The 11,403-nt window shown below is 46.1% G+C and overlaps 1 long non-coding RNA gene across 8 annotated transcripts in view; it reads left to right on the top strand.

Annotated features, from left to right (window-relative positions):
• The first annotated feature begins 311 nt into the window (after positions 1-311).
• LOC135971038 (uncharacterized) overlaps positions 312-11,403 on the top strand; it is a 54,375-nt gene continuing 43,283 nt past the window's right edge. For 2 of the 8 annotated variants that reach the window (XR_012435207.1, XR_012435208.1), the window contains exons 1-4: positions 312-432; positions 2,492-2,545; positions 2,624-2,736; positions 3,636-3,746. This is a non-coding gene — a long non-coding RNA (uncharacterized lncRNA). Of the gene's footprint in view, positions 433-2,491; positions 2,546-2,623; positions 2,860-3,635; positions 3,747-11,403 lie in introns of those variants that run through there. The other 6 variants (XR_012435204.1, XR_012435205.1, XR_012435209.1 and 3 more) reach the window with 5 other exon arrangements.

Genomic DNA, 11,403 nt, shown 5'->3' with positions numbered 1-11,403 from the left:
CTTTTGTTAGCTTTATGCCACTAACATTCATTCACAAGGTACATACTATATTCAAGGACAGCACTATGGTCTGAATGTTTGCATCCCTCCAAAATTCACATGTTGAAATCTTCTTTTTTTTCTTTTTCTTTTCTTGTTTTCTTTTTTACAGGTAGCCTTCTGAGCCAGAGTAGGCTCAGAGACTCCCTCATACGTTGAAATCAAATCCCAGTGTTTTGCCTTTAAGAGGTGGGGCCGTTGGATCTTGAGGGCAGAACCCTCGTGAATGGGAATAATCCCGTCATAAAAGAGGCCTGAGGGAGTTTGCTGGTCCCTTTTCTCCTTCAGCCATGTAAGAATGCAGCAAGAAGCTGCCCTGTATGAAGCAGAGGGCCCTCACCAGGCACCGAATCTGGTGGCACCTTGATGTTGAAGTTCTCGGCCTTCAGAACTGTGAGCAATAAAATTCTGCACTTAGTTTTTTCTTTGAGATGGAGTCTTGCTCTGTCATCCAGGCTGGAGTGCAGTCGTGCAATCTCGGCTCACTGCAAACTCCACCTCCCAGGTTCAAACTATTCTCCTGCTTCAGCCTCCAGACTAGCTGGGATTGCAAACTCCACCTCCCAGGTTCAAACTATTATCCTGCTTCAGCCTCCAGATTAGCTGGGATTGCAAACTCCACCTCCCAGGTTCAAACTATTCTCCAGCTTCAGCCTCCAGATTAGCTGGGATTGCAAACTCCACCTGCCAGGTTCAAACTATTCTCCAGCTTCAGCCTCCAGATTAGCTGGGATTGCAAACTCCCCCTCCCAGGTTCAAACTATTCTCCTGCTTCAGCCTCCAGAGTAGCTGGGATTACAGGCGCCCGCCACCACCCCCAGCTAATTTTTGTAGTTTTAGTAGAGATGGGGTTTCGTCATGTTGGCCAGGCTGGTCTGAACTCCTGATCTCAAGAGATCTGTCTGCCTCAGGCTCCCAAAGTGCTGGGATTATAGGGGTGATCCACCTCGGCCGGCCATATTCTGCTTTTTATAAATTACCCAGTCCGAGGTATTTTGTTATAGCAACCCAAATGGACTAAGACAATGTATTTAGACTGGAGGGCATGGGGTTTGGGTTTAGATATTTGAAACCGCAGAGAGATGGGCTATGCCTCGCCTTCGTCTACAGGGCTAGGACAGGTTCTGAGGAGTGTCTGCAGTGTCAGCTGGATGATGCAGTATTCAAACAGAACACAGAAAATGGAATTCCTTAACTCTTGCTTTGCTTCTGTCTTCTCAAAAAAGAACATTTTTCAAGTCAAAAGAACAAATCAAACCTATAAGGAGATTGTATGAGAATATTTTCATAGTAAAGAACATGGAAAGACTGTGGAGGTGATTGAGAAATCTTTTGGATGATCTCTAGGAATCATGAAAAACAACAGAGCCAGCGAGATGGGAAAATGTAATTCTAATTTTCAAAAAAAAAAAAAAAGAAGGTGGATTCTATGACCTGTAGACCAGTAAGCTTGAGATTGATTCTCGGTGGGAGTCTTGAAGAGAATGCTAGAAGGTGGTTACCGAGCTCTTAGAAACCAGGAGGCAGTGATTATAAAGAGTCAGCCCCATGTCACTAAAAGCAAATTGTGTTAGCCTGAATCCATCTCCTTTTCTGATAGGATTACTCCACTGGCAAACTTAGAGATACAAGATCGATATGGTCCCGCTACATGTCAGAAAGGAAACTGACATAGTTGCTTGGGGACCCTGGGGATAAGGTAGAGAGGCAGAGTGTCACTCGCAGTTTTTAGATCACAAAGAACAGAAACAAATTCTAGTGAGTCTGAACAGAAAAGGGATTTTATTCAAGGATATAGGGAAGTTTACCAGCTCTTCAGAAGGGCCAGACAATCAGGCTCGGATATCCTAAATCTGATATGTGATTTATGGATTTTTGGATGCACAGCCGCATCCACAATCACAGCCCTGGTCTTTGGAGGGCACGACAGCTTGTCCACATCGGCACGAACACCATGGTTTGCCCTGCTGACACCCTAACACTAACCCTGGTGTCCTGAAAAGGGTATAAAGCGGTCCCCATCCTCTGCCAGAACAGAGTCCTTAGAGTCCCAACGTTTTTGCCTCTCCAGCTCCTGAGTCAAAGTTCAGCCCGATGCCTCTGTTTGGTGGAGCCCAGATCACATGCCCACACCTTAGCTATGGAGGGAGCTGGGAAAGCTAGGTGCTGACATGTTTCACTTCTCATAGGAGGAGGTGGTCTCTGCCTTCTGGCAGACTCAAAGTAGGTAATTCTCCCACACAGAAAGGGGGGTCAGATGATAAGCTGCCGTAAAGAGTGGCTAATGTTGTCCTCACAGGGGTTGAGGGATAGGCTAATTGTCCTCACAGGAGTTGAGGGATAGGCTAATGTTGTCCTCACAGGGGTTGAGGGATAGGGTAATTGGTTGGTTTTTAACGGGTTGAAGGATCATAGCCAAAGCTTGCTAATTAATTGATTCTTTTTCATCCAGAGGACTGTTTTTATTGGAATACCACAGGACTCTGCATTTTCGTGCCACATGAAGGTTTGTTGTTGTTGTTGTGTGTGTTTTTTTTAATCAGTGGCCTGGCTAAAGACCAAAAATAAACTTTTGTATTTGCAGGTGACACAGAGCATGAGTGGAATACTAATACATTCAAGGGCAAAATCAGAACGCCAGAAGATCTCTAAAAGTCTGAATGAATCAGCGCATATTACAAGATAAAGTCCATAATGGTAAATGGAAGGCTCTGGTCTTGATCTATAAAATCCAGCCACTCAAATATGTAGTTGCTGGTAAGAAAAAAAGCCATAATTTAATGTGGTTGCCAAGAAAGCTCATTAAATCCTCGGCTGCATTAATAGATGTGCGGTATTTACAACAAATTCTTCTGCCTCATTCTGCACCGGAGAGACCACAGCTGAGCCCTGTGCCAAGCTGTGTGCACCGCAGTTTTCAAAGGGCTCGACAAGTTGGAGGCTGTTCAGAGGGGAGCAGCAGGGTGGTAAACACTCTCAGCCCCTGGGTAGAGGAAGAATGATACCACCACAGGAGCTTGGCGGTGAAGAAGGGCCACGGGGGAAGCGATGAGATAGTGGCCCTGATTAGCTACAGAGCTTTCACATGGAAGATGGGTGCAATTTATTCCACGGGGTATCAAGGCATGAAATTAGGTACAATCGATGTAAATTACAGGGAATCTTCAATTTAAGAAAGGGTTTCCATTGGAGCAACCCCAAAATGGATGAGTCTGTGTTGGGAGGGAGCAAGTTACCTCCCTGTCACTGAAGACGTTCAGATTCGAGACTGGATGGCCAGCAGCCAGGGGTGCTGTCAAGGGGCCTCAAGCTATGTTTAGTTGAATGAATTTTCAGCCTTAAGGGTCTTTTTTTTAAATGAAAACATAAAGCATTACAAAGGAGAGAGAGGCCAGGTGTGGTGGCATCTGCCAATGGTCTCAGCTACTCGGGAGGTGAAGTGGGAGGATCTTTTGAGCCCAGAAGATAGAGGCTGCAGTGAACCGTGACTGCACCACTGCCTGGGTGACAGAGTGAGACTCTGTCTCTAATGTTAAAAACCATAGAGACATTTAATTTAACAGAGTTTAATTGAGCAAAAAACGATTTGTGAACAGGGCAGCCCCTGGACCAGAAGCTCCAGCTTAGGCACATGGTGGAGGAAGATTTATGGACCGAAAAAGGAAAGGGATGTACGGGAAGCAGAAGTGAAGCACAGAAAGAGCCAGGTTGGTTACGGCTTGATGATTGCTTTATTTGTTCATGGTTTGAAGAACTGCCTGTCTTTGCCCGGAACTCGGTGATTGACACAAGGGTAGGCAGCCGTCTGTTTACGCACTCAGTCAGGTGACAGTTCACTATGCAGAGCTTTAGGCAGAACGTAAACTATAAAGGAGGCAGCTTTAAGATCAACTTAATTTTATACTACAGAAATTTTTTTAAATTTAAAAACATTTTTAAAGGTAATATAATGTGGCTCTAATGTGCATGTGAAGATTTAAACTACATTTTTAGTTTTTTTTTAAAAAAGGAAGTTTTGTGGCCATGAGGATGCTGACAAAGATTGCTTGGGATGCACACAGGCAGCTGCAAAGCCTGGGAGGAGGGGTGCTGCCAGGCCGGGCTCTCCACTGGCCACGGCCAGAATCTTCCTGGGCCTGTTTGGTTTGGCCTCTGTGAGCGTGGGCCACAATCACGGGGAAATAAATTGCTAGGAAGTCAATTCCTCTCTGAAGGAAGGACTCCAAACAGAGCCGAGGCTGCTGGCTGCCCACACAAGCCAACAAGCTATTCCCTGGGGGCAACCACTAAGCTCTAACCAGACAACCGGTAATCTCTTATTCATTCTCTATTGAATTCTTGGGCTACACTCAATTTATAATAGAACTTAAAGAATGTCCTCATTTTACCTACAGGGTTTGTAATGTTTTTATTTCAATTCCTCGTGAATCATTATAGTCATGGATAGCTGGAACCGCAGCTTCCCTGTAGACAGGGGAGAGGGGAACAAGTGAAATTATTCCAGAGAAAGCAAACAGGGACGTTTAGCTCCAGGGCACGTGGAGAGCCACAGTCTGAGTCTCTCACCTGCATACCAGGAGATACATAATTCAGAGGCCTAACAAAGGGAGGCGGAGTAGTCAAACTGGTTGAACACCTGGTCCGCTGTAGCCAGCTAAACAGGGCTGGTGTCTGTGAGGTGTTCCTAATCATTGTGGATGACATTTAAAGAGAACACTCGTAGCAAATGTTGCATTAGAATTTTCTGCTTCCAAGATACCAGTCAGAGTCGGCGGGGAGAGAAATCAGGGAAAGAACAGATACCCTACTACTTATCATATTGCCTTACAGTATACATCATGAAAGTAATTATGATTTTCCTTTTGAGATGGAGTATCGCTCTCTCTCCCAGGCTGGAGTGCAGTGGCATGATCTCAGCTCACTGCAACCTCCACCTCCTGGATTCAAGTGATTCTCCTGCCTCAGCCTCCTGAGTAGCTGGGACTACAGGCACCTGCCACCACGCTTGCCTAATTTTTGTATTTTTGGTAGAGAGAGGGTTTCATCACGTTGGCCAGGCTAGTCTCAAACTCCTGACCTCAGGTGATCCACCTGCCTCAGCCTCCCAAAGTGTTGGGATTACAGGTGTGAGCCACCACACATGGCCTAAGTATGATTTTTAAGATGACAACAGGGCTATCAATGTTCATGTCTTTGTGTCCTCTATGAGATCGATGTATCTCTTGCCTGAACGCTTCCCCAGATTAGATTTCTGGAAGCTCAAAGTAGTGCTGATCGCTGTCTAGTCCTGGTCTTGCAATCACACCCCACCAAATGTAGGCAAACTGTCAGTGTACAAGGCTGCCTCTGTGGTGGGAACATTTTGGGAACATAAAAGGAAGGTAGGGATTTCTTTTTTTTTTTTTTTGAGACGGAGTCTCACTTCGTCACCCAGGCTGGAGTGCAGTGGCACGATCTTGGCTCACTGCAACCTCCACCTCCTGGGTTCAAGTTTTTCCTGCCTTAGCCTTCTGAGTAGCTGGGACTACACGCGCCCACCACCATGCCCAGCTAATTTTTGTATTTTTAATAGAGATGGGGTTTCACCATGTTGGCCAGGATGGTCTTGATCTCTTGACCTTGTGATCCACCTGCCTCGGCCTCCCAAAGTGCTGGGATTACAGGCGTGAGTCACTGCACCCAACCTGAGGGCAGGGATTTCTAATGTGTAGTGGGTTTCAAGTTTACAGTGACATCTCAGAGGTGCAAAAATGAAACATTATTTCTCTATAACTGTAATCAATTTACTTACGAAGTAGTGGACAACTCTTAATCTTGGCACTTTAGGATCATTGACACCCTTCTGGTTTCAAAGCTTTTTAAGGATAATTCCTCAGTCAATCCAGGATTTTAATTCCATCAGGGCCACGCTCCCTCATCTCCCCCTCTGGATGAGCTCCAGGTCTGTCCCATGCTTCCTATTCTCTGGCCCACCTTGACCTTGGAGACATCTTGTTGCCTTGGTGGTAGGTGTCAGTCTTGGTCACTGTTGCCTTCACCATTGACCCAGTTGGTCAACCGCTCTAAGGCAGCAAGAGGAGAGGTGGCTGCTCCCTGCCGGCCAGGCCCCATCACTGCAGTGGCGGTGCTGCTCTGGCCAAGGCTTCGTTCTCTGCCACCTTCCTCGCCCTCACCAGGTGCTATGGGCTCTTCCCCTGATTTCCCCACACAGGAAGGAAGTGGGGGAGACTCAGGTGGGGCGGTTCTTGGAGGCCCATTTTCAGTCCAGGTCTGCCCTGCCCGCCTTTCCACTCTGCGTCTCTCCCCTCTCATGTTCTTGTGGTGCTGGAGGCAAGGGTTTTAGAGCAAACGAGGGCCAAGTCCCTTCTGCCCTTACCCCTGTACGCTCTGTCCCCTGCCAGTGAAATGTCAGCTAAGGAGGCAGAGCCACCGCCCCCTCGGGAAGAAGCACACCTCTATCTGTGTCTCTTACAACTCCTCTCCTCCCCCATATCTGCTCCCCAGTTCCCTGGGTGCTGAGCCAGGAAAGCTTTTATTGCCCCCCACCCCCCACCCCCCACCCCCCGCCGATAACCTTTTGCAGTCCCAGGAAAGCTGTGTTTTTAATGCTTATCTTAAAAAAAAATTTTTTTTTTTGAGACAGAGTCTCATTCTGTTGCCCAGGTTGGAGTGCAGTGGTGCAAACTTGGCTCACTGCAACCTCCACCTCCCAGGTTCACGCCATTCTCCTGCCTCAGCCTCCTGAGTCGCTGGGACTACAGGTGCCCGCCACCACGCCTGGCTAATTTTTTGTATTTTTAGTAGAGACGGGGTTTCACTGTGTTAGGCAGGATGATCTCCTGACCTCGTGATCTGCCCACCTCTGCCTCCCAAAGTGCTGGGATTACAGGTGTGAGCCACCGTGCCTGGCCAAAAAATTTTTTTGTTTAAGGAATAGGGTCTTGCTATGCTCAGGCTGGCCTCGATCTCCTGGGCTCAAGCAATCCTCCTGCCTCAGCCTCCTGAGTAGCTGGGAATACAGATGTGTGCCACCATACCCGGACAGGAAAGCAATTTGTATTACTTTCTTTTGTGGTGGAGAAATGGCCTTGTGCCATGACCTGCATCCTGAGAGCAGGGCGTCCAATACCTTGGCTTTCCTGGGCCACATTGCAAGAAGAATCATCTTGGGCCACATATAAAATATTCTAACACTAAATGATAGCTAATTAGCTTTTAAAAAAATCAAAAAGTCTCATAATGTTTTAAGAAAGTTTATGAATTTGTGTTGGGCTGCATTCAAAGCCATCCTGGCTGCAGATTGGACAAACTTGCTTTACCCTAACACCTATAAATGCTATGCTCTGTCCTCCAAGCTTTTACATCATCTTGCTCATTTATGCCTAGAGTTCCATTATTGGAACGCTAAGCATGTGGGAGTTATTTATATCCTACTGCTCAAGGCATTGCTAAGGTCTGATTTTTCAAATTAAAAAATTGCCACCTCAGCCATAAATGGGTTAAAACTAAGCCATTTTGAAATTCAGAACAAAACTACCTCTCTCTCACGTGACTAGCTCTTTCAAGCGACTGTGGCTTCGGATGTTGTGAATTATCCATCTGCTTTGTTCTCACTGTTTTCACTTTCTCCTTAAGTAATGAATGCCACTGAGCCAATGGGGGCAGAGTAAATAACTCTGAAGAAAAAGAACCTCAGTTTAAAATTTTAAAATATTATTTTTAATTTTTGATAACTCATATGCCTTCACTCCAAGTAAATGAAGATCAAAATATGTGAATAAAAGTCAAGATGACAGGCCGGGTGTGATGGCTCACGTCTGTATTCCCAGCACTTTGGGAGGCTGAAGCAGGCGGATCCTGAGGTCAGGAGTTCAAGACCAGCCTGACCGACGTAGTTGAACCCCCTCTCTACTAAAAATACAAAAATTAGCCAGGTATGGTGGCGCACGCCTGTAGTCCCAGCTACTCATGAGGCTGAGGCAGGAGAATCACTTGAACTCGGGAGGCAGAGGTTGCAGTGAGCCGAGACCATGCCATTGCACTCCAGCCTGGGTGACCAAAAAAAAAAAAAAATTCAAGATGACATCAATCTACTTTGTCCCAATCGTGGTGTAGCTTGAGTAAGGAAAAGCAGATGCCCTCGTTATAGGTCAAAGTCTCTCACCAATGTTGTTCATGTTTCTGTTTTTAAATCATCCACAAAGAAAATCTCACGTAGGTCACACTGTCCTCACTGAAATCTAGTGGAGCCCCAAACCATCTGTATTCCTGTTTTCACCTATAAGAACTGATAGATTTTTTTTGAAGGGCAGGGGGAAGGGATCTTGCTCTGTTGCCTAGGCAGGAGGAGTGCAGAGGTGTGATCATAGCTTACTGCAGCCTTGACCTCTTGGGCCCTGGCGATCCTCCCACCTCAGCCTCTTTAGTAGCTGGGACTACAGGTATGCACCACCATACCCAGCTAATTTTTTGTATTTTCAGTAGAGACAGGGTTTTGCCATGTTGCCCAGGCTGGTCTTGAACCCCAAGCCTCAAAGGATCCGCCCACCTCGGCCTCCTAAAGTGCTGGGATTACAGGCATGAGCCACCTCATCTGGCAGAACTAATTTTTTTTTTTTTTTTTTTTTTTTGAGATGAAGTTTCGCTCTTGTTACCCAGGCTGGAGTGCAGTGGGGCGATCTCAGTTCATTGCAACCTCTGCCTCGCAGGTTCAAGTTATTCTCCTCAGCCTCCCGAGTAGCTGGGATTACCAGTGTGCACCATCATGCCTGGCTAATTTTTGTATTTTTAGTAGAGATGGGGTTTTGCCATTTTGGCCAGGCTGATCTCAAACTCGTGACCTCACGTGATCCACCCGCCTTGGCCTCCCAAAGTGCTGGTATTACCGTGAGCCACCGCGCCTGGCCCAGTGGAAATGATGTTTAATGAGGCAGAGGGAGCAGCATTTGATTCACAGACATTTCGTGTATACTGTTTTCAACAGTTTACCACATGCTGCAGGGGCAGAGGTGGATCCGGGTTTTGGAAGGCCTGAAGCTTACAAAGTCTGGGTACCCTTTCTAAGTAGAAGAATACAGAGTTATGTAGATAAAATTAGTTATCACACAATGAGTAAAGAATTTACAGCAAATCACATTATCAAAAGCTAACAAACCACACAAAATCACAAAACTCCAAAAAATACATCATATTTTATTAATTAACCAGTTGCTATACTTTTTTTTTTTTTTTTTTTGAGACAGAGTCTTGTTCCGTCACCCAGACTGGAGTGCAGTGGCGCGATCTCGTCTCACTGCTACCTCTGCCTCCCAGGTTCAAGCAATTCTCCAACCTCAGCCTCCTGAGTAGCTGGGACTACAGGCACGTGCCACCATGCCCAGCTAAGTTTTGGATTTTTTTAGTAGAGACAGGGTTTTGCCACGTTGGCCAGTCTGGTCTCGAACTCCTGACCTCAGTTGATCCGCCCGCCTTGGCCTCCCAGAGTGCTGGGATTATAGGCGTGAGCCACTGTGCCTCGCCCACTTGTTAAACTTCTACCGTACTCCCTCACTCCTTATATTTTTTTGGCTGTGTATTCTTACCTGACCTTTTGAGAAAAAACAATTTTATAATTTCATTTTCTCTAAAGAGAATAGAATCATTCAGTTTTTCCTCTGGCATGGTTGATTGGAATGTACTTATATATAGTTTGAAATTTTTGTTTGGTAATGTCATTTAAAATTTTCTTTTCTTTTTTTTTTTTTTTTTTTTGAGACCAAGTCTCACTCTGTTGCCCAGGCTGGAGTGCAGTGGCATGATCTCGGCTCACTGCAACCTCCACCTCTTAGGTTCCAGTGGTTCCCCTATGTTAGCCTCCCAAGAAGCTGGGATAATAGATGTGTGCCACGACACCTGGCTAATTTTTGTATTTTTAGTAGAGATGGGGGTTTCACCATGTTGGCCAAGCTGGTCTCGAACTCCTGACCTCAGGTGATCGCCCACCTCGGCCTCCCAAAGTGTTGGGATTACAGTGTGAGCCACTGCACCCGGCCTGTCATTTAAAATTCTATCTAAGGTTGTTGTTAAATTTGGCATAACCTCTATCAAGTTCTCTTGATATACATACAAGTTATAAAATTGGAAAGAATATTCCCCCAGACTGGTTTCTGGCTCCAAACTGTGTTTTATGTTCATGAGACACATACTTGTGGTGCCAGAAGCCACAGCACGCATTTATATCGTTATGCAAATTTTGGCCTGCACCTTCATGTCCTGATGCCCAGCGAGTTGGCACGGCTGGGGGAGGGGAATGTTTTCCTGGAAGCTATTCCTACATCAGGATGAGTAGCAACAACTTCAACTCTGCACAGACACATCTGCAAATCAGATGACTGTGTTTTACCAAGTCCAACTAAATGTATCCCTAACTCAACTTGCCGTTAGCCGGTTCCCCAAAATGCTCACAGCCACTTCTAGGACCCATGACACAAGGGGTGTCAGAGCAATGCAAATGGTCTTGATCCCCTAAAGTTACAATTTCTTACTTTTAGAAATTTTATATATAAACACACACACACACATAGCTAAGGGTCCTTGTAGGGCCTTGGAAGGAGCCCGTGCAAATGAGGGATTCTGAAGCTTCAACCCCATTAGCTTCACTGCGCAGACATAGCTGATGGGGTGGGAGGATGCTGAGCAAAGCCAGAAATCAGGTTCTTGCTGAGAAGACCAGCACAAAAGACCACAATGCCACAGTCCGCAGTCCAGTGACTTGCTGACTGTGTCACTTGAAGGAGAGATGCGGGTGGGATAAATAAAGCCCTGCATGGCAGCTCAGAGAGAGCCGGGGGGATTTTCTGCAGGGCCCGGTACCCACAGTTACATCGCCCTCTTGGTACCGCCTCATCATGATGAGTTTCAAGAGAGAATTAAACAATGTCTCTCCTCTCTCAACGTTTTGAATGCTAGAGTTGTGATTTTTGTTAGCGCCCTGTTTTTGTTATTACTGTTTCTAATTCAGATGGCTGATCAAACTCAGTGTTTTCTGATGCATCTGTGAACAAAGATTACACTTAGATAATGTCTAAAATGCAGTGTCAGCTGAGTGCAGTGACTCACGCCTGTAATCTCAGCACTTAGGGAGGCCAAGGCAGGAGGATTGCTTGAGCCAAGAAGTTTGAGACCAATCTGAGCCATATTGTGAGGCCCCATCTCCACAAAAAATTTAAAAATTAGCCTGCAGTCCCAGCTATTTGGGAGGCTGAGGTGGGATGATCCTTTGAGCCAAGGAGGTTGAGGCTGCAGTGAGCCATGATCATGCCACTGCACTCCAGCCTGGGTGACAGAGTGAGACCCTGTCTCAAAAAAATTAAAATAATAAAGCAA

Source organism: Macaca fascicularis, chromosome 5, assembly GCF_037993035.2.
Source record: "Macaca fascicularis isolate 582-1 chromosome 5, T2T-MFA8v1.1".
NCBI classification, from domain to species: Eukaryota; Metazoa; Chordata; class Mammalia; order Primates; family Cercopithecidae; genus Macaca; species Macaca fascicularis.
Note: the sequence above shows the minus strand (reverse complement) of the source record. Positions and strands in the feature narration are given on the sequence as shown.